Source organism: Rhinopithecus roxellana, chromosome 4, assembly GCF_007565055.1.
Source record: "Rhinopithecus roxellana isolate Shanxi Qingling chromosome 4, ASM756505v1, whole genome shotgun sequence".
In the NCBI taxonomy this organism is placed as follows: domain Eukaryota; kingdom Metazoa; phylum Chordata; class Mammalia; order Primates; family Cercopithecidae; genus Rhinopithecus; species Rhinopithecus roxellana.
Genome location: NC_044552.1, coordinates 63632817 through 63654997, shown reverse-complemented (window position 1 = coordinate 63654997; position 22181 = coordinate 63632817). Strand labels below are relative to the sequence as shown.

Genomic DNA, 22181 nt, shown 5'->3' with positions numbered 1-22181 from the left:
ACATACTATGTATTTCCTTTACTTATTTTGTTTAGTGTTTGATTTGCTCCACTAAAATAGAACTTCCGTTGCGTGCAGGGATTTTTGTCAGTTGTGTTCACTGATGTATCTCCAGTACCTAGACTAGCAATGTTTTAGTAGCTAACATATATTCCTTCCTAAAGGAATGTATGTCTCTGGCTCAGTAAGGGTGTAGGCACATAGTAGGCACCCAAATATTTGTTGAGTGAATGAATACACTGAAACTTGAAGATCAACAAGGAGCATTCTATAACAGTATGCCCAATATTTAGTGGCTTCAGCAACTAACTGAACAAACTATAGGGAGAATATTCTATGTAAAAGGCATTCGACTGGGCACCTTCCACTAGGCACTAAAGTTCCCTTTGACAAATGGTTATTAAGCATATGGACTTGCTCCCAAGGAAAAAGTATAGAGGGAAGACAAACAAATCAGCAGATATTTTCAATAATATACAGAAAGTTCTATAACAAAAGTTAGTCAAGGTGTAGAAGTAGATCAGAGGAAGACATTCGGGGCTGCCAGGGAAGGCTTCTCAGAGGTAGCAGGTGTCACCTGCAAAGGACTTGAAGGATGAGTGAAAATGGCAGGCAAATGGGGCAAGGGTAGAGGATCCAAAGGTGAGCCCTAGTCCTCAGGGAGTGTACAAAACAGCAAGGGTTATAAGAGAATGCCAAAAATAACAAGAGTTGCTAAACTAATGCCATGGAAAGCAAAACAAAGCCCTAGGGAAGAGCAAACAGGAATTAAATTAAATATTCCCTGAAGGTTAGTTAGCTAAACTTAAGTAACCCTGCTTTTGTTCATTGAAATAGTGGTGGTGGTGACAGATATGCTACCAAAGAATAAAAACAATTACTATCCCACTAAAACAAAATTTAATGATTTAAAAAATCACTATATTTTTCTTCCCCAAAGGCTGATAAGTGGCAGATTTTATTGAATCATTCTGGAATGCCTATAAAGGTGGGTGCTCTGAAGGCCTCTATCACATGGATCTCATTGGCAAGACTTCTCTCATACACGGGTTCTCTACTGTCTTGAACCTGGAAAAAGTGGGCTGATAGGGAAGGAGCCTTTCTTATCCTGTCTTCCATAGATTGAGGATTTGGGAAATGTTTGTTCACACTTCCAGTTCTCCTTTAAAGAGGGAAAGCACAAATTGTGTAGAATTTTTGCAACTGAGCTTCAGTTTGGAATCTAGTAGGGTAGTTCCCAGGAGGGGATGGTGCTCTGAAGGAACGCAAATACGGCACACCAAGGCCAGGGGAATAGCCCATTTGTCATATAAAACAACAGGCACAAAGAAGTTTAAATCATCTCTGTTCACTTTGTATGCTACAAAGTCCTGGAACTCTTAGGATAGTCAAGTAAAAACTACAGTTTTTCTTCAGTGTTCTGTTTTTAATTCAGCAGTAGCTCAGAGGATTTACAAAGAAAGAATTAAATCTTGACTATCTTCCATGGCAGAGAAAATGTATTCATCATTTCTCTTGAAATTGGTCATCCATTCACTACTGCTAAAATTATAATTTTATAAAATAGTTATATTTGCTGTGAGTTTATGCCACGTTCCTTTCCCCTACAATATGAATAACTCTTGAGTTCATTATTTCACAAATTGTATGTTGATTCCTTAAATCCTATCTCTGGGCTGGGCGCGGTGGCTCAAGCCTGTAATCCCAGCACTTTGGGAGGCCGAGACGGGCGGATCACGAGGTCAGGAGATGGAGACCATCCTGGTGAACACAGTGAAACCCCGTGTCTACTAAAAAAATACAAAAAAAAATTAGCCGGGCGAGGTGGCGGGCGCCTGTAGTCCCAGCTACCCGGGAGGCTGAGGCAGGAGAATGGCATGAACCTGGGAGGCGGAGCTTGCAGTGAGCTGAGATCCGGCCACTGCACTTCAGCCTGGACGACAAAGCAAGATTCCGTCTCAAAAAAAAAAAAAAAAAAAAAAAAAAAAAAAAAAAAAATCCTATCTCTGAGTCATCTTAGTTTTTATTAAATTTTTAATTATTAAAAAAATTCATTTTACATATATAAAGCAGTGTAAAAGTACAATTTCCTACCTACTACCCTTTCAGTGCTGAGTATCATTCTATACCATTCCCTAGGCTTACTCATATACACACAGGGTATACAATTTTTTAAAGGGTATTTTTCTTACCTTTTATTCAATTACAAAAATGGGATATTACATACATTACTTGGCAGCTTTCATTTTTCTCTTCCCAATGTATCACAGTCATTTCTCTAGCTCAATTTATTTGTTTTTAATTTTTTTTAGAGATGGGGTCTCTCTATTTTGCCCAGGCTGGACTCAAACTCCTGGGCTTAAGTGACCCAAAAAGAGAAGGCACGACACCATGCGCAGCCTCCAGCCCAATGTATAGAGATCTCTTTCAATAGCTCTGTGGTATTCCCTACTATGAATATACTAGAATTTGTCAAGCTATTTTTTTTTTTTTTTTTTTGAGACGGAGTCTGGCTCTGTCGCCCAGGCTGGAGTGCAGTGGCCGGATCTCAGCTCACTGCAAGCTCCGCCTCCCGGGTTTACGCCATTCTCCTGCCTCAGCCTCCCGAGTAGCTGGGACTACAGGTGCCCGCCACCTCGCCCAGCTAGTTTTTTTTTTTTTTTTTTTTTGTATTTTTTAGTGGAGACAGGGTTTCACTGTGTTAGCCAGGATGGTCTCGATCTCCTGACCTCGTGATCTGCCCGTCTCGTCTCGGCCTCCCAAAGTGCTGGGATTACAGGTTTGAGCCACCGCGCCCGGACGCTATTTCTTAAAATACGTGTTATTTCTATATATTTTTTTTTTTACCATCACAAAGATGCTTTATTTGTATAGGATAGATTGACAAAATTAGATAGCTGGGTATAAGAGTATATAAGAGTATATAAAGTTTTTGTTTGTTTTTTTATTTTTTGTTTTTTTGAGACAGTCTCTTTCTTGTTGTCCAGGCTGGAGTGCAGTGGTGCGATCTCAGCTCACTATAGCCTCCACCTCCCGGGTTCAAACAATTCTTCTGCCTCAGTCTCCCGAGTAGTTGGGACTACAGGCACCACCACCATGCCCGGCTAATTTTTGCATTTTTAGTAGAGACGAGGTTTCACCATGTTGGCCGGGCTGGTCTCGAACTCCTGACTTCTAGTGATCTGCCCTCCTTGGCTTCCCAAATCCCAAAATCCAAAGGGATTACAGGTGTGAGCCACCACATCCAGCCATATTTTAAATTTAACAGATCTGCCAGATTTTCCAACAGTAATGAATATGTTGTTTCCTCATTGGTTAACAATAATGCATATTATCTTAATGTTTACACTTGATAAACAAAACATAGTATCTCGTGGTTTTAATTAGCATTAGCCAGACTCACAGTGCTTTTAAGCATCCTTTAATGTTTATTGCCTTTTTTCTATGAACAGCCTCTTTATGTCTTTTGTGCCTACTTACCTATTACAGTCTGTCTCTACAGTTCTTTTTACCTATCAAATTTTAACACCAATTCATATGGTGAAATTCCAGACTGTTGTATTTTGACTTTTATTGTATCTCTTGCCATAAAAAGATGAGTTCAGATGAACAAAGTGCATACTGCCTGACACACAGTGCTATGTAGATGTTTTTAAAAATAAACGATTGAAAGTTCTTTTTAAGGTTGTGCACAACATTTAATGACATGCTCCTGTTAGTAAATCATTGTTAAGATGTGACTTATAGTAACACAGGACTCAGTCACATGCAGTTACTGTGATTTCTTTTACTAATTCTCCCATGGTTGGACATTTAGGTTATTTCCCCTCAATTTTTTTTTTTTTTTTTGAGACAGGATCTCACTTTGTTGCCCAGGCTGAAGTGCAGTGGCATGATCATAGCTCAATGCAGCCTCGACCTCCTGGGTTCAAGGGTTCCTCTCACCTTAGCCTCCTGTGCAGCTGGGGCCACAAGCACACACCACCACACCTGGTTAATTTTTAAAATTTTTTGTAGAGTTGGGGTCTCATTTTGTTGCCTAGGCTGGTCTCAAACTCCTGGGCTCAAGCTATCCTACTGCGTTCGCCTCCCAAAGTGTTGGAATTACAGGTATGAGCCACCATGCCCAGCTATTTCCCACTTTTGATATCACAAATAATGCTGCAACAAATTTTTTTGTACATAGATCTTTGAAAAAAATATGCCTTATTTTGTCTTGGGTACTGCTTATACATAAGACAGTTTTAATGACCAATGAACTTGAAAATATCTATTGGCATATCATGTTGATAAATTTTGAATATCACTGCCCTTTTGTAGTCAGTCCAAAATCTGTAAGTTTTCTATTAATAGTAAGTATAAGATCTATTCTTTTGGCTGGGCGCGGTGGCTCACGCCTATAATCCTAGCACTTTGGGAGGCTGAGGCAGGAGGATCACTTGAGGTCAGGAGTTTGAGACCAGCCTGGCCAACATGGTGAAACCCCGTCTCTACTAAAATACAAAAATTAGCCAGGCATGGTGGTACATGCCTGTAATCCCAGCTGCTATGGAGGCTGAAGCAGGAGAAATGCTTGAACCTGGGAGGCAGAGGTTGCAGTGAGCCGAGATTGTGTCATTGCACTCCAGCCTAGGCAACAAAGTGAGACTGTCTCAAAAAAAAAAAAAAAAAAAAAAAAAAAGATCTATTCTTACCTTTCTAACCATTTCTGTCTTCTTTACATGCTTTCTTTCTCTCAAGCCTGTATGTCTTTAAGGTTCAGTCCTAAATCTTTACTGCTTCTCTCCAGTGTGTTCCTCCTCTTGACATCTCATTCAGGTATTCACCTTCATCACTCATTTCCATAAAGATGACTTTACACTTTGCCTTCCTTTGGAATTCCACTCCTTATTTCTATGTGTGTTGGACTCCACATGGTATTTTTGGATCCTAGCACAGTGCCTATCAGTTGATATTCCCAATGTATGTTCCTCCACGTGTTACTGTGAGAGGAAAGTTTCAATGGCGAATAACTTAAACACGATAATGTTAAGCATATTTATTTACTGCAGAACTACTCCAAAGTTTTAATATGTAAAAGGGATACAATATCTCCACTTACATGAAGTACCTAGAGTAGTCATTTCATAGAGACAGAAAATAGAATGGTGGTAGCCAGAGCTGGGTGCAAGGAGAAATGGAGAGTTATTTTTTAATGGGTTGTAGTTCCAGTGTTGCAAGATGGAAAGAGTTTCTGGAGATGGATAGTGGTGCAAAACAATGAGGATGTAATTAATATTACAAAACTATACACTTAGAAATGGTTAAGATGGTGTGTGTTTCCTCCAAATCTCATGTTGAAATGTGATCCCTAATGCTGAGGTAGGGCCTTGTGAGAGGTGTTTGAGTAATGGGGATAGATCTCTCACAAATGGCTTGGTGCCCTTCTTGCTCATGCAAGATCTGATTGTTTAAAAGAGTGTAGCAGCCTAAGCAACAAAGTGAGGCCTGTTTTTACAAAAAATTTTAAAAATTAGCTGGATGTGGTGGCACGCTCCTGTGGTCCCAGCTACATGGGAGGCTGAGGCAAGGGGGATTGCTTGAGCCCAGGAGGCTGAGGCTGCAGTGAGCTGTGAATGTGCCACTGTACTCTAGCCTGGGTGACAGGGTGAGATCCTGTAAGAAAAAAGAAAAGAAGAGAAGAGAGAAAAGAGAAAGAGAGAAGAAAAGACAGAAAGAGTAAGAGAAAGAAAGGAGAGAGAGAAAGAAAGAAAAAAAGAAAGAAAAGAAAAGAAAAAGAATAGAAAAAATAGGAAAAAGAAAAAAAAGAGTGTGGCACTCCCTCTCGCTTGCCATCTGACACACCTGCTCACACTCTGCTTTCAGACATGATTGTAAGCTTCCCAAGGCCCTCATCCAGAAGCAAGCACCCCACTTCTTGTACAGCCTGCAGAATTGTGAGTCAAATAATACTCTTTTCTTTATAAATTACCCAGTCTCAGGTATTCCTTTATAGCAATGCAAATGGACTAACACAGGTATTACATTTTATGTTATGTGTATTTTACTAAATTTTTAAAAAAAGGATACATCAGTGTTTCCTGAACTTACTTATTCATGAAACTCTTTTTGTAAACAGTACCTCTGATGGCCCCCTTCCTGGCAGCAGGAGTGGGAGAACTTGGGAAAAGAAAGGGAAACAGGATGACAGACAGAGGGGAAAATAGAGTGCAAATGAGAGAGAGAGACAGAGAAATAGAGGGAAAGAGTAAGTAAGAGAGAAACTGGAAGAGACAGAAATCAAAGGAAGACACAGAGGGTGAAACTAGAAGAAGAAATAGTGTAAAAGGAAGGCAGAAAGTTAAGACATGTTGAAGATTGTGAAAATCATAAGAAAAGCTATAAAAGGGAATTTATGCAAGAAATATTGTATAATTTAAAAGTAATTAGGCCTCCTGAATGTAAAATTATTTTAAAAAACAGTTCATGTGGCCGGGCGCGGTGGCTCACGCCTGTAATCCCAGCTCTCAGGGAGGCAGAGGCGGGAGGATAGCTTGAGCCCAGGAGTTCGAGACCTGCCTGGGTAATACAGCGAGACCCCGTTCTCCACAAAAAAAAGGAAAAAAAAAAAAAAAAGACAAAAAAAAAAAAAAAAAACAGTTCATGTACAAGATACGTAAAAAAATATATATATACTTTTAGTAACAGGATTATGAGGAGGCATAATATGGATTTTTACCTACGTTAAAGGCGAAAAAAATTTTTTTTGTTTTAAAGGTTTAAGCAAGTTTTAAAATGTTAATTATAAAGAAAATTCTGTGTGTAAACATATCGACTAAAGTTAAAGGGGTGTCATCCAGTTTTTCTGTGAACTGGACATTAAAATAAAAGCACAATATATTTTTCTTAAAGCACTAACCTGCTCTTCAACAAAAATTATAAAAAGTTAAAAAGAGTCTATAAAAGTCTACCTTATCGTCAGACATTAAAATTCGGTAAATAATGTCTACAAGATTTTATTAAAATTACATTTAACATTAATAGCACATTAATATAAAGGTAAATTTTAACTTATCTGGCATAAACTCATACAAAAACATTGTCAAATATCAAATGGTGTTTGGCTTTCTTAAGGCCTAAAGGCAGCCAGGTAAGTCACAAGGCCCCTTATCCCCAAGGCCAGGGCGCACAGGGGCAGTGAAGGCCACAAGAAGGCCAAACATTAAAAGGGGGCAGGGCTGCAGTGTCCCCTAGGCGTCGCTGCGTGGGAATAGAGCAAGGGGCATCACCATGAGGCCTCAAGCTCAAGCCCCAGGATATGCAGCAGAAATTATATACTTAATGTATTTTCTACTTTCCCTTCCCTTGGAACTAAAAGTCTTTTAGAATTTCCAGTACACGAGCACCAGCCTGAAAACCACGTCCTAATCAAAAGACAGAAAGAAAAAGAAACTCAAGCCAGCCTAGGAAGAACCCTATTTTATGCTGTTAACCACTGAGACTGCCGTCCGCATAGCCGAGAAAAAAAATGAACCCACCATACTCGAGTCAAGAAAACATCTTCCTCTCAGAATCATTGGTTACTATACTAGAATCAAATCCTACTCAGTTAAAGAAAGCTTAATTTTCATATACCTTCTATATTGCTTCCTTTCCTTTCCTTGTTCTGTTACTAGCTCCTTTGTAACTAAGTCTGACTCACCTCAGACCATTGCCTTTAATGCTTGCTCTGTCATACCTTGTGCAAATGTGAAAGATCAGCAACAGCTAGCCTTTTCACACAAACATTTATGTCCCAGCCCTCTAATTGACACAGTTACCCCTGGCACTCACTGTTGTAATGACCTGCAGAAAAAACGTCAATTTTCTGCTCCTACAGCCTGGCAACCTTGTAGTAAATGGGACTACGTCCCTTAAACTACTCAGGAGCAAAGTTGACTTTCATGAAAAAGGTTTGTGCAGATCTAAAACCCCTCATCTATTTCACTAAAAGGACTACCCCTTCTAACTGTCAGCCTTATCAATATAACCCTGTCCTTCTGTTTATCACCACGTTCACCTTAACTAACTCTAGACCTGCCCTTAGTCGCTTCTATGGTATGGGTATTGACATAAATGGAAAAGACCCCCTAGGTATTTTTAAAATACGCATTTTTCCCCCATCTCCCCCTTCTTCAGTAGCCTCAGTTCTGGATCCTACACCAGTTGCTCCTACATCTAATAAAACTAGGTTGTCTATTTTAAAAATAAGAGATCTAAGACAGACCTTAGCCATCAAGACAAAATATCAAGATGCAAATGCCTGGCTGAAATGGATTAAATAATCCATTTGCACTTTAAATAAAAGCGATTATTATGCTTGTATGCACGGTAGACCAGAGGTCCAGATTATTTCCTTTCCACTCAGATGGTCTCCTCGTTGACCAGATATGGACTGTGTAGGGGAAAGAAAAAGAGATCAGACTGTTATTTTGTCTATGTAGAAAAAGGAAGACATAAGAAATTTCATTTGGATCTGTACTAAGAAAAATTATTCTGCCTTGAGATGCTGTTAACCTGTAACCCTAGCCCCAACCCTGTGCTCACAGAAACATGTGCTGTGTTGACTCAAGGTTTAATGGATTTAGGGTTGTGTAGGAGGTGCTTTGTTAAAATTGTGTTTGCAGGCAGTATGCTTGGTAAAAGTCATCACCATTCTCCAGTATCGAGTACCCAGGGACACAATGCTTGCGGAAGGCCACAGGGACCTCTGCCCAAGAAAGCCTGGGTATTGTCCAAGGTTTCTCCCCACCGAGACAGCCTGAGATATGGCCTCGTGGGAAGGGAAAGGACCTGACAGTCCCCCAGCCGGACACCCGTAAAGGGTCTGTGCTGAGGAGGATGAGTGAAAGAAGGCGGCCTCTCTGCAGTTGAGAAAAGAGGAAGGCATCTGTCTCCTGCTTGTCCCTGGGAATGGAATGTCTTGGCATAAAACCTGATCATACATTCTGTTTACTGAGATAGGAGAAAACCGCCTTATGGCTGGAGGTGAGACATACTGGCGGCAATACTGCTCTTTATTGCACTGAGATGCTTATATAAAGTCAAACATAAATCTGGCCTACATGCACATCCAGGCACAGCACCTTTCCTTAAACTTATTTATGACACAGAGTCCTTTGCTCACGTTTACCTGCTGACCCTCTCCCACCATTATCCTATAGTCCTGCCACATCCCCCTCACGGAGATGGTAACGATAGTGATCAATAAATACTGAGGGGACTCAGAGATCAGTGCCGGTGCAGGTCCTCCGTATGCTGAGTGCCAGTCCCCTGGGCCCACTTTTCTTCCTCTATACTTTGTCTCTGTGTCTTATGTCTTTTCTCAGTCTCTTGTCTCCCTTGTGAGACATACCCACAGGTATGGAGGGGCAGGCCCCCTTCAGGACTGTATGGTGGCTCTTTTTCAAAATCACACTGCTTGGGATAATCCATCATACTAAGCTCTCTCTGCTATTTCCTAAAATTCAACACCCTGTGGGTCAGCCCCTGAGGGCAATACCGCTTCCACTTCTAAATGCCAGGTTTACTTTGTGCCTCTCACGGCAGGAGGAAAATGTGGTGCTCCTTGAAAACATAAAAAGATACAAGAAGCTCAAGCCTTTCCAAGAGCTCGTCCATCAGTCCATGCCTAGCCATCCCCAAGCAAATATATAGTGGTACTGTGGAGGACCTTTACTGGACACTGCCAAATAATTGGAGCAGTACTTGTGCTCTAAACCAGTTGGCTATCCCCTTAACCCTGGCATTTCATCAACCTAAAAAGGTAAAAACAAAACACTGCAGGCCAAAGGAAACTCCTTGAGTCCTTTAATCCTCAGGTTTACACAAATGTTATTAAGGTCCTGTGAGAAGTGCCAAGTAAGTTTAAAGCACAAAATCAAATAGCTGCAAAATTTAAATGCACATTGTTCTGGTAGGTAACTATAAATTAAAAAAAAAAATTAACTTCAATTCTCACCTCATTCGCTCTTATTATTGCTGTAGACTGTTATATTATTCCCTGCCTTCAAAGTTTTATACAAAAACTTGTCTCTGTCACTCTTACAGAGTTAACTCCTAACTCTCCTCCACTGTATTAAAAAAAAAAAAGTTACTTCTTTTAGAAGGACAAACAAAGCAATTAAGTCAAAACATATTAAACAAGTTTGAAGAGGAATTATGAAATAAAAAAGAGGGGCAATATTGTAAAAAGTAAAGTAGAGGTTCCTCTTCAGACTTTCCTCCCCATCCAATTAGGAATAAAGAGTAACTTCTCTTAGAAGAAAAATTTATTCAAAGACCTGTGTTTCTAAATATGTGCCCTGGCATGCTTATACTGGTCCAAGCAAGCATTAGGTCATAGCCTGTTCCTCTTCCTTATTTAAAAGTGTTTTTACCTTTCTCAGCATTCCACAAGTTACTTCCTCCTTCCTTTGTTCTGCTCTACCTTTGCCTTTTAAAAAGTTCTAAGTTGCTAGCCAATTGGGACAAATACAGAATGTGAGGTCCAAGGGAAACCGGACACGGCAGTAGGGTGGATGCGTCAGGTTATAAATGACCCTGTCTCCTTTGTTCCGTGTACTCTTGTGGCAAAACTGCTGGTGAGTGTACGCTTTCTGCAGGAAGTAAAAATGGCCTTACTAAATAAATTAATATTCAAGTGCTATTTCTTTATGGTACTGGGGAACAAGCATTTCAAACACTATTTCGGCTAAAATACCTCACAGCTGCAAAAGAAAAAGGAGAGAACAAAAAAAAAAAAAACACGTTTGGTTTATGTGTTTCTTCCTGCCTTAAAAAAATAACTGTTCTTTCATTTTCTTTTCGTCCACCCTATACCTCCTTCCCACTTTGCCATCTGCAGTACCAAAAAAAAAAATCTAGAGAAGGCTTCTAATTACTTGAACTCCTTTAAAGAATTCAGAAGAAAGGTGCCACTCACCCCCTTTGGGGGTGTTCTGTTTTCTTTGTGGAGATTCAAGAGTCATGGGCAGATTCTTTTTATGTCTTAGGCTCTGTTTTTCTGTATTGCATGACCTAATCTTTTTGGCTTTGAGGTACCTGAGATGACTTTGCATTATGAGAGGATTTGACCTTGGCCTGTATAATAGTGGACGAGAGCTACAAAGTTAGGGGTGGCTGAGCAGTTTACAGGAAGTGGTCTTGACCTTTTTTTTTTTTCTTTTCTCTCCTAGGAAGTTGTTGTTTAAGGATCCTAATTCTAGTTCAAAGATGCATTCGAAAGGGTCTTCTCTAGTGCTTTTTCTCCCAAAGTTAATCTTAACTTGGTTTGCCTGCGCACATTTGTGTGAGGAGCTGAACTGTTGCTTTCATAGGTTAATGAGAGACCGAGTTTTTTTTAGCTCCAAAGAGGAAAAGGCGTTTGCTCCTCCCAGCCAAAAGGTGCCCCTGGGTGACTGGGGCCCTCGTGGGAGTGTCTGGGGGTTGAGCCCCCATGACATGCAGTGGCCTTGCAGAGAAATCCCCAACAAAAATTCATTTTAAAAATAGTGGCTAGGTACTTGCTTCGGTAGCACATACACTAAAAATGGTGGCCAGGCGCAGTGCCTGATGCCTGTAATCTCGGCACTTTGGGAGGCGAGATGGAAGGATCACTTGAAGTCAGGAGTTTGAGACTAGCCTGACCAACATGGTGAAACCCGATCTCTACTACAAATACTAAAATTAGCCGGGCGTGGTGGTGGGCACCTGTAATCCAGCTACTTGGGAGGCTGAGACAGGAGAATCACTTGAACCTGGGAGGTGGAGGGTACAGTGAGCCGAGATCACACCACTGCATTCCAGCCTGGAGGACAGAGGGAGACTCTGTCTCAAAAAAAAAAAAAAAAAAATTCTCATCCAGGAAACACATATAAGGGCAGTCACCTGGCGTTTAGAGTCCTCTCAGAGGTCACAGGCCTCTAGAGAGCAAAACAGACACAAGAGAGGGTGGAAATGACACAGTGGTGACATACCATGGAGTCCTGCCCACTAGCAGTACATATTGATCCACCACACAAAAATCCTAGGCCACAGCTCAGTTCCTCCTTTAAAAAAAAAAAAAAAAAAAAGGCTGGTCAAGGTGGCTCACGCCTATAATCCCAGCACTTTGGGAGGCCAAGGCAGGTGGATCACGAGGTCAGGAGATCGAGACCATCCTGGTTAACACAGTGAAACTCCATCTCTATTAAAAATACAAAAAAAAAAAAAAAAAAAAAATTGGCCAGGTGTGTTGGCGGGCGCCTGTAGTCCCAGCTACTCGGGAGGCTGAGGCAGGAGAATGGTGTGAACCGAGGAGGCGGAGCTGCAGTGAGCCAAGATCACACCACCTGCATGGCAGCCTGGGCAACAGAGAGAGACTCTGTATCCAAAAAAAAAAAAAAAAAAAAAAAAAAAAGCAGGAAACAACTAATCTAAGAATGAGGAGAAAGCAAGGAGAATGACTCACTTTTGAGCACTCTGTAGGTTTTATGCACTTCCACTTGCCAGAACTTCCAACCTCAAGTGATCCACCCGCCTCCCAAAGTGCTAGGATTTGGCCTTCCAAAGTGCTAGGATTACAGGCATGAGCCACAATGCCTGGCCTGCTTGTGTAATTTTTAATAGATAAGACATTGATATTGGTTTAATGAAAATAGCTGCATCTTGAATTTAGTAAGATTACCATAACTTCTAATCCTATGGCTTTAGGCAGTCTAGTCCACAGGCAGTAAGGAGGCTTGTTTTGGGAAAGGACTGTTACTATCTTTGTTTCAAAGTTAAACTCTAAGTTTCTGCCAAGGTTAGTTCAGCCTATGCCCAGGAATGAACAAGGACAGCTTGGAAGCTAAAAGCAAGATTGAGTCAGTTAGGTCAAATCTCTTTCACTGTCTCAGTTATAATTTTGCAATGGTAATTCCATAACTTTAAATGATGACTTTCACAGTTTTCATAATCTAGGTAAACACTTAAAATAATTAGGTTTTCATAATCTAGGTAAACACTTAAAATAATTAGGTAAACATAATGGGATAAATATTCATAGACAAACATGTCATAATTTAGATTATAAAGTTATATTAAATACTAGATATTTCATTATTTGGGTATTTTCCAATAAATATATATAGTAGGAAAACATTCTTGCTTGAAAAAAAGTGTGTCCTTTTAAAAAGAGTTGAACACGGGGAGGTTCCAAGGTGGCTGAATAGGAACAGCTCCCAGCGTGAGTGACACAGAAGACCGGTGATTTCTGCATTTCCAACTGAAGTACTGGGTTCATCTCACTGGGACTTCTGGGACAGTGGGTGCAGCCCACGGAGCAGGGCAGGGCATCGCCTCACCCTGGAAGCACAAGGGGTTGGGAATTCCCTTTCCTAGCCAAGGGAAGCCATGACAGACGGTACCTGGAAAATCAGGACACTTCCAGCCTAATACTGTGCTTCTTCAAGAGCCTTAGCAAACGGCACACCAGGAGATTATATCCCGCACCTGGCTGGGAGGGCCCCATGTCCACGGAGCCTCACTCACTGCTAGCACAGCAGTCTGAGATGGAACTGCAAGGCAGCAGTGAGGCTGGGGGAGGGGCGTCTGCCATTGCTGAGGCTTGAGTAGGTAAACAAAGCTCGAACTGGGTGGAGCCCACCACAGCTCAGGGAGGCCTGCCTGCCTCTGTAGACTCCACCACTAGGGGCAGGGCATAGCTCAACAAAAGGCAGCAGAAACTTCCGCAGACTTAAACGTCCCTGTCTGACAGCTTTGAAGAGAGTAGTGGTTCTCCCAGCACAGAGTGTGAGATCTGAGAACAGACAGACTGCCTCCTCAAGTGGGTCCCTGACCCCCGAGTAGCCTAATTGGGAGGCACCCCCCAGTAGGGGGGCGACTGACACCTCATAAGGCCGGGTGCCCCTGTGAGATGAAGAGTCCAGAGGAAGGATTAGGCAGCAACATTTGCTGTTCTGCAGCCTCCGCTGGTGATACCCAGGCAAACAGAGTCTGGAGTGGACCTCCAGCAAACTCCAACAGACCTGTAGCTGAGGGTCCTGATTGTTAGAAGGAAAACTAACAAACAGAAAGGACATCCACACCAAAACCCCATCCGTAAGTCACCATCACCAAAGACCAAAGGTAGGTAAAACCACAAAGATGGGGAGAAACCAGAGCAGAAAAGCTGAAAATTCTAAAAATCAGAGCGCCTCTTCTCCAAAGGAATGCAGCTCCACGCTAGCAATGGAACAAAGCTGGACAGAGAATGACTTTGACAAGTCGAGAGAAGAAGGCTTCAGATGATCAGTAATAACAAACTTCTCCGAGCTAAAGGAGGATGTTCGAACCCATTGCAAAGAAGCTAAAAACCTTGAAAAAAGAGTAGACGAATGGCTAACCAGAATAAACAGTGTAGAGAAGTCCTTAAATGACCTGATGGAGTTGAAAACCATGGCACGAGAACTACGTGACACATGTACAAGCTTCAGTAGCAGATTTGATCAAATGGAAGAAAAGGTATCAGTGATTGCAGATCAAATGAATGAAATGAAGCAAGAAGTTTAGAGAAAAAAGAGTAAAAAGAAACGAACAAAGCCTCCAAGAAATATGGGACTATGTGAAGAGTCCAAATCTACATCTGATTGGTGAACCTGAAAGTGACAGGGAGAATGGAACCAAGTTGGAAAACACCCTTCAGGATATTATCCAGAACTTCCCCAACCTAGCAAGGCAGGCCAACATTCAAATTCAGGAAATACAGAGAACGCCACAAAGATACTCCTCGAGAAAAGCAACTCCAAGACACATAATTGTCAGATTCACCAACGTTGAAATGATGGGAAAAATGTTAAGGGTAGTCAGAGAGAAAGGTCAGGTTACCCACAAAGGGAAGCACATCAGACTAAAGTCCTTGTGACACTGAGTTACAGGGCTTTGACTCCTGGGTCTAAAAAGGACTCCAAGTGCTGCTAAATCTTAAACACTGACAGCAATTGAAGCCTCATCTTCAGGCCCCGTAGAAGATGCCAATCAAAAGAAACTTCATTCCTGAGATACAGGGCCAGAAATTAAAGGCATTTAACTCCTCAAGGCCCAGGGACTATCGAAGAAGAGGTGGGCACGAGACTGTAAGGTCCAAATTTGAAAGATAAAATAAGGTCAGTTTCTCTTTTTTTTTTTTTTTTGAGACGGAGTCTCATTCTGTCGCCCAGGCTGGAGCGCAGTGGCCGGATCTCAGCTCACTGCAAGCTCCCTCTCCCGGGTTTACACCATTCTCCTGCCTCAGCCTCCAGAGTAGCTGGGACTACAGGCGTCCGCCACCTCGCCCGGCTAGTTTTTTGTATTTTTTAGTAGAAACGGGGTTTCACCGTGTTAGCCAGGATGATCTCGATCTCCTGACCTCGTGTTCTGCCCGTCTCAGCCTCCTAAAGTGCTGGGATTACAGGCTTGAGCCACCACGCCCGGCCTAAGGTCAGTTTTTCTATAAATTAATCATTAATATCAGAGGCACAATGATGCAAGATCAGCATATGGGCCCCTGTATCAGATTAACAAGGTTTTCTTTTTTTTTTTTTGAGACGGAGTCTCGCTCTGTGGCCTGGGCTGGAGTGCAGTGGCCGGATCTCAGCTCACTGCAAGCTTCACCTCCCGGGTTTATGCCATTCTCCTGCCTCAGCCTCCGGAGTAGCTGGGACTACAGGCGCCCGCCACCTCGCCCGGCTAGTTTTTTGTATTTTTTAGTAAAGATGGGGTTTCACCATGTTAGCCAGGATGGTCTTGATCTCCTGACCTCGTGATCCGCCTGTCTCAGCCACCCAAAGTGCTGGGATTACAGGCTTGAGCCACCATGCCCGGCAACAAGGTTTTCTTGATGCATTAACTGACTCCTTAATAAAGGTTATAAAGGTTATAAAGGCTTATGGAAGTTATATCTTTTTCTTTTTTTTTGAGACGGAATCTCGCTCTGTCACCCAGGCTGGAACTGCAGTGGCTCAATCTTGGCTCACTGCAACCTCCGCCTCCTGGGTTTAAGCGACTCTCCTGCCTCAGCCTCCCAAGTAGCTGGGATTACAGGTGCACCCCACCACCCCCAGCTAATTTTTGTATTTTCAGTAGAGATGGGGTTTAACCATGTTGGCCAGGATGGTCTTCATCTCCTGACCTCCTGATCCACCCACCTTGGCCTCCCAAAGTCCTGAGATTACAGGTGTGAGCCACCGCACCCAGTTGGAAGTTATATCTTATGGTCAAGTTTAAAATTTTATACATTGTTTATAAAATTTTGAAAAACAAATTTAATTAGCTTCATGCTGTTTTTATTAGGGCTTATTGTTTGGAAAGTTAAGTCTCCTCTCTCAAAGAATGAAGGTTTTCACCTTTTTATGAAATCCTTGAGTTATCACTTTGGGTAAATGAATGATTTATTTTATACTGACCTGTGATCCTATTTTTGTGATATCAGGTGTTTTAAACATTTGATATTTGACAAACTTTCCAAAATCAAATTATAAATTGTCTTTTTCTGACCTAGTTACTCCTTTAAGATATTAGGTTCCCTAAAGCCCAAACATGGCATAATTTGGCTTATTTGGTACAAAAATTACACAGGAAGCATTGTCAAATAAGAGAGAGTGTTTGGCTGTCTCTGAGATGTATATGTATAAATATGTTATTAGTGTGTGTTCCAAAATTATGGGAAATTCCTGTAATTGTGATATGACCTAGTGTACATTATCAGTAATAATCATAATTGTTACATTAACATTATTGTGTGCTACAGAGGAGAGGTAACAAATTTCCTTGTCAATTGTGTGTTTCACTATGGCTGCCCTAAAACTTTTAGTCATCCATGGATAATTGTTGTTTTGGTCCTCTTTATAAAGTGTTTTTTTTGTTGTTGTTTTTTAAGATTCCTTAAGTGTTTTATTCTTGATAACGTTTTCTTTGTTAAATTTGTTCTTTTTAATTAATCTTTAAGTTCTAGGGTACATGTGCACAATGTGCAGGTTTGTTACATATGTATACATATGCTGTGTTGGTTTGCTGCACCCATTAATTCGTCATTTACATTAGATATTCCTCCTAATGCTATCCTTTCCCCATCCCTCCACCCCACGACAGGCCCTGGTGTGTGATGTTCCCCATCCTGTGTCCAAGTATTCTCAATGTTCAATTCCCACCTATGAGTGAGAACATGTGGTGTGTTGTTTAATGTCCTTGCAATAGTTTGCTCAGAACGATGGTTTCCAGTTTCATCCGTGTCACTACAAAGGACATGAACTCATCGTTTTTTATGGCTGCATAGTATTCCATGGTGTATATGTGCCACATTTTCTTAATCCAGTCTATCATTGTTGGACATTTGGTTCGTTCTAAGTCTTTGCTATTGTGAATAGTGCTGCAATAAACATACACGTGCATGTGTCTTTATTGTAGCATGATTTATAATCCTTTGGGTATATACCTAGTAATGTGATCACTGGGTCAAATGGTATTTCTAGTTCTAGATCCTTGAGGAATCGCCACACTGTCTTCCACAAAGGTTGAACTAGTTTACACTCCCACCAACAGTGTAAAAACGTTTCTATTCCTCCACATCCTCTCCTGCACCTGTTGTTTCCTCTTGAATGCAGGTCTCCAATAACTTTGGAGATTGTTACAAGAGAATAGAGGAAAAACTGTCAGAACTCATGGAGAGCTGAAATGCTCATGAATATCAAGCAGAATAGGAATTAACTATGGGGACTGAACTAATCTTTTTGACTTTTTGCTTAAAAAATTGCTGATCTTTTGCTTTGTTTTTCAGAGTCTTGAAACTTTTGAGCTATTGACAGCTTTTAACAATTTAGTATACTCCTATGAACAAAATTTGGAGCATATTTGTCTCTCTCTACCTGATTTCTCCAGAATTTGGAAACTATTTGTGAGTATTCTTAACTTGTGCCAATACAGTTATTTGCATAAGTGCAATAAGAATCTGTTTTCGGCTGGGCGCGGTGGCTCAAGCCTGTAATCCCAGCACTTTGGGAGGCCGAGACGGGCGGATCACGAGGTCAGGAGATCGAGACCATCCTGGCTAACACGGTGAAACCCCGTCTCTACTAAAAATACAAAAAACTAGCCAGGCGAGGTGGCGGCGCCTGTAGTCCCAGCTGCTCCGGAGGCTGAGGCAGGAGAATGGCGTGAACCCGGGAGGCGGAGCTTGCAGTGAGCTGAGATCTGGCCACTGCACTCCAGCCTGGGTGACAGAGCGAGACTCCTTCTCAAAAAAAAAAAAAAAAAAAAAAAAATCTGTTTTCATTTGTAATAAGACACAATTGGAGAAACTGATTATTTTAGCAAGGCTTTGAGTGGAATGGTGTACTTTCCTTTAAGAAATCAAACCTGAATTATGGAGCCAATAAAAGCCCTTGGGAAAACTGGCCTCATACTTTACACAGTCCCTGTACAGGGTTTCTGACCTGTGCTAAGTAAAGAGTGTCATTTTCTGACAGGTCCAGGAGCCCCTGGTTTATTATGGAACATCAAAAAGAAAGGAAATTCACCCAACTCATAGGTATTTGATGGTACAAATCTATGGCTGAGCTTGGATTTTAAAAAGTCTGAGATTCCTTCTATGGAACAAAGTTCCTTCAAAGCCAATTTTAAAAAGCCTATGTGAAAAATAATTATTCTTGCTACACTTTATACAAATAATCTGGTCAAGTATAATAAAGCAAATCAGTCCTACCATGATTTGTCTTTAGTAAAAATGGAAAACTGGAGAGAGAAAAATTATGTTTCAAAATCTATAGTCCACTTGTTGTTAGTGGACTATAGTCCACTAACTTGTTGTTAGGCACTAGTCTTGCCTAATTTTATCAATTTTTATTATTTTCTACAGTTTAGGCTGAATTCTACTTTTTCCTGGCTACAAGTCTCCAAAATAATATTTTTAATTTTTTTCTTCTTTCTTTTCTTTTTTTCCTAATTTGGAGACACTGAAAACTAAACTGTGCTTTTGTAAAGCCCTGCAAACCGAAGCTAGACAACTTAAACTTCAGAAGAAAATAACAGTAACCTATTTACATACATAAGCCACTTTCATACCTGCCTACTGATGTATGGACTTCAGAACAATGTCGCCTATGTATATTTTCCAGAACTGTTCTTTTGTTTGTTGGTTTTTTCCCTTCCTCCCCCTATTTTCTCTTCACAGGACATGAGACTGCACAACCTTCTAAAAATTAGCTTTCCTAATAACTCGGGACCTATCTGTCTAGGAATAAACCATCCTAGCATGAGAGATTGGATGAAATCTGAGACCAAAGACTCATTTTGCTTCTAAAATGCTTTCTCCAAAAGATTTTTTTTTAAAAAGAAAAGGGGGCAAATGTAAAGGAAAATATCTTGGGCCCCCAAATCACTAAGTTAAAAGGAGAATTCAAGCTGAGAATTGCTTAGAGCAAACCTGCCTCCTATTCTATTCAGTCATCCCTCTGCTCACTAAGATAAATGTGTATCTGACTGCCTCCTTTGGAAAGGCGAATCAGAAACTCAAAAGTATGCAACCATTTGTCTCCCACCTACCCGTGACTTGGAAGCCCCCTTCCCGCTTCAAGTTGTCCTGCCTTTCCAGACCGAACCAGTGTTCTTTTTACATCTATTTGTTGATGTCTCATATCTCCCTAAAATGTATTGTGGGGAAAAGAGAGATCAGCCTGTTACTGTGTCTACATAGAAAGAAGTATACATAAGAGACTCCATTTTGTTCTGTATTTGAGATGCTGTTAATCTGTGACCCTACCCCCAACCTTGTCCTTGCAAGAGACATGTGCTGTGGTGACTCAAGGTTTAAAGGATTTTGGGCTGTGCAGGATGTGCTTTGTTTAACAAGTGCCTAAAGACAGCTTGCTGGTTAAAAGTCATTACCATTCTCTTAATCTCAACTACCCAGGGACACGGCCAAAGGTCGCAGGGACCTCTGCCTAGGAAAGTTAGGTATTGTCCAAGGTTTCTCCCCATGTGATAGTCTGAAACAATGCTGCTAAAAGGTTTATGGAGATATTTGCATATGCATCTCAAGGCACAGCATTTTCCTTTGAACTTATTCATGTCACAGAGATCTTTATCTATATGTCTTACTACTAATTTCCTCCCTACAATCATCCCATTGTCCTGCCACTCCCTTATCTTTTTGATGGTAAGGATAATTATCCATAAATACTAAGGGAACTCAGAGACTGGTGCCAGCGTGGGTCCTCTGTAAGCTGAGCGCTGGTCCCCTGGGCCCACTTTTTCTTTCTCTATACTTTGTCTCTGTGTCTCATTTATTTTCTCAAGTCTCTCGTTCCACCTAACGAGAAACACCCACAGGTGTGGAGGGGCAGGCCACCCCTTCAATGTATAAAATCAAGCTGTGCTCTGACCACCTTGGGTACATATTGTCAGGACCTCGGGAGGCTGTGTCACCGCGTGTGCGTCCTCAACCTTGGCAAAATAAACTTTCTAAATTAACTGAGACCTGTCTCAAATTGTTGGGGTTCACAAGGTTTAGTTATAAATGCTTCTTATGGAACATCATTTTCTTACAAGTGAGGCAGGAGAATAGGGTCTGGAGGCAGGCAACCTAGGGCTGTTTCAAGCCAACTTCCTATAAGTAAATTGAAAGGAAAACCCTTTGAAAGTTTTTCTCTCTCTCCAGTTTTCCGTTTTTACTAAAGACAAATCATGGTAGGACTGATTTGCTTTATTATACTTGACCAGATTATTTGCATAAAGTGTAGCAAGAATAATTATTTTTTACATAAGCTTTTTAAAATTGGCTTTGAAGGAACTTTGTTCCACAGAAGGAATCTCAGACATATTTTTGTTACTTTCCACACCAAGTAACAAAAGAACCAGCGGCTTCTCCCTTTCCAAACCCCCACCTTTTCTGTGTGGCAGATGGGAAACTGAAAGTACCTTGATTGGTTGCAAAAAGCAAAATTATGCTAAGAAGTTAGCCCTTATATAAAAAAAATTATGCTTTCTGCAACCAATCAGATCTTCCATAGGAGTGTAACTATCTAACTTCACTTCAGAGTCTGATAGCATAGCAAGTCTTTGTTTGCATATAAGTGGAACTTTGTAACTTCACTTTAGCCTCTGATTGGTTGCTTTTCACAGCCAATTGTGGGACACCACTTCATTTACATGAGATGAGTACCAAGTGGCTAACAGGAGACTTCCATGGTGTATCAGGGCCCTCGGGCTGGTGCTCCACACCCTAAACACAGGCGTGTCCTTTCATTTTCAATAAATCCCTGCTTTTAGCCGGGCATAGTGGCTCACGCCTGTAATCCCAGCAGCACTCTGGGAGGCCAAGGCAGGTGGATCACCTGAGGTCAGCAGTTTTGAGACCAGCCTGACCAACATGATGAAACCCTGTCTCTAATAAAAATACAGAATTAGCCAGGCGTGGTGGCGCATGTCTGTAATCCCAGTTACTTGGGAGACTGAGGCATGATAATCACTTGAATCTGGGAGGTGGAGGTTGCAGTGAGCAGAGATCGTGCCACTGCACTCCCGCCTGGGCGACAGAGCAAGACTCCGTCTCAAAACAACAACAACAACACACCTTCAAGGCCAGGCGTGGTGGCTCACACCAGTAATCCAGCACTTTGGGAGACAGACGCGGGTGGATAACCTGAGGTCAGGAGTTCGAGACCAGCCAGATCAACATGAATAAACCCTGTCTCTACTAAAAATACAGTATTAGCTGGGCATGGTGGCACATGCCTGTAATCCCAGCCACTCAAGAGGCTGAGTGAGGCAGCAAAATCGCTTGAACCGGGGAGTTGGAGGTTGCAGTGAGCCGAGATCGCGCCATTGCACTACAGCCTAGGCAACAAGAGTGAAACCTCTTCTTAAAAAAAACAAAAATGAAAACAAACACCTTCGGGCTTTGTGAGTGCTGGTCTCAGAAAAGCACTCCGTTTTACTCCAAGGGCTAACTTATTTCTTCAGGAGTTGCATGCCTTTGAGAAATTTCCCAAACCACTACAGAGGAACAACTTCTCCCTTCGTCCACCACTCTACCAAGCACTTGGCTTTCGTACCTTATTGCAATTATTTATCTTCTAATCCTCCAGAGTCTAGAGAATTAGACTGTAATGTGCCTTAAATGCAGACGTTTCTCTTATTCTTCTCTGGGTCAATGCAGACGCTTGTTGGTTGAAGGATCAAACTCCAAAGTC

At 41.5% G+C, this 22181-nt stretch overlaps 1 protein-coding gene across 1 annotated transcript in view; it reads right to left on the bottom strand.

Annotated features, from left to right (window-relative positions):
- ACOT13 (acyl-CoA thioesterase 13) overlaps positions 1–22181 on the bottom strand; it is a 33107-nt gene that overhangs the window by 10341 nt on the left and 585 nt on the right. The window lies entirely within an intron of this gene.